Here is a 1,485-nt window from a genome sequence, read left to right on the forward strand (position 1 = left end):
CTTTAGTCACTCAGTTCCAGGTGCATCTGCAATTGTGTCCACACAGACAAAACTACTCTGTTGATGTGGCACCTGTGCAACAGACAGCCGTGTGGTGAGACATAGCGCGCTAGTTTCTGATTGGAGCTGCAGGGCAAAGCGGGATCTGGAGGTGAGGCGTCGCTGACAGACGTAAATTTCCGTAAAATGCAGTAAGGAAACAGCAGTCACACTTGTTTTGTGTTATTTTGTACTTCCGTGCTTTCGTAAGGCATACAAACCTGAGGCCACAGTACATGTCACGGGACATCGAGCCCGTGCTATCTTTGAGTTTAGAACACAGATTCTAGCGTACGTGCTCCGCGGGTACAAATAAATGGTGCTGTTCGGACTATAGGTATTTCGGAAGAAGTAGTAATTAGTTCTTTATTTTTAAATAAAACGACGAAAAGCAAAGTAAGAAAATTACTGTCGACCGAACTTTTAACTGTCTAGTAACATTACACCGGGCGTGTAATAACGTAATAATGTGACCACCACAGTCGATAGTCCCTTAATACAGCCTACGCAGTACTGCGAGCTATCACTCGCAGCGCTACTTGCTCATCAGACGAAACGCTAGAACTGTCATCCTAACTGATTTCGTCCTGCCTTTCCGTTGATTATCTTGGTGCAACTCTGGCGGCTGTTCAGTGAATAGAAAAAGGACGCACACGGCACGCAAAGAACCTCGGAGTTGAAGGCTTCTGGTCCTCATATGCATGATTATCACCAGTTCTAACAAATCCACGCAGTTGCACCGTATTGCCCTCAAATTATGGAGGCTGCGTTTCTCAATGTTTCTTGCTCGTGAGCTAAAGTACACACGTGCTTATGCTTAATAAATAGATTGCATGCTTTGACATCAGCTCTGTGACAGCTGTGTGACGAAATGTCGAGCCCTGGGATTCCCTTATTCTTTTCACTGATTGCATAGTGAGGTCCTCGACTTTGTCAGCCTAGATGTCACGAGGTAGCAAGCGAGGGTTTATTGCCCAGCAGCCTGCTCCTAAGTTCACGTACTGTTCGCCGTTCTGGCTGTGAGTGGCGCTGGCTAACACTCCCGGGGTTAGCATTGCACACAGACACAAATATCCGAGAAAGCAGACGGGAGGATGGCCGCCGCAGTATAGACCAATTGGTAAAGCAGGCTACGCGTAATGCGGAACACGTAGTTTCGGCTCCCATCTCCGGCAAGCTGTCTTTTTGTCAGCTTTCATTTCTCTTTTTCTTATTATTTCTACAGTCAACTTATTTAAACATAACAGTTAATTTCTTCTATGCTTTCTCTAGCGTCAGTGTCTGCTCTATTCAGTTGTAACTAATAAAAATTGAGACTTACTCTTCTCACTATTCCCTGAGAAATGTGTGCTGAATTCTAAGGGATATGGCTAAGCAGGAAAATCGTTACGAAACCACGACAAATATACTACCAAGAAAATGCAACATGTTGAATGGCACTTTTTT

Source organism: Dermacentor silvarum, chromosome 1 (genome assembly GCF_013339745.2).
Source record: "Dermacentor silvarum isolate Dsil-2018 chromosome 1, BIME_Dsil_1.4, whole genome shotgun sequence".
Taxonomy (NCBI): Eukaryota; Metazoa; Arthropoda; class Arachnida; order Ixodida; family Ixodidae; genus Dermacentor; species Dermacentor silvarum.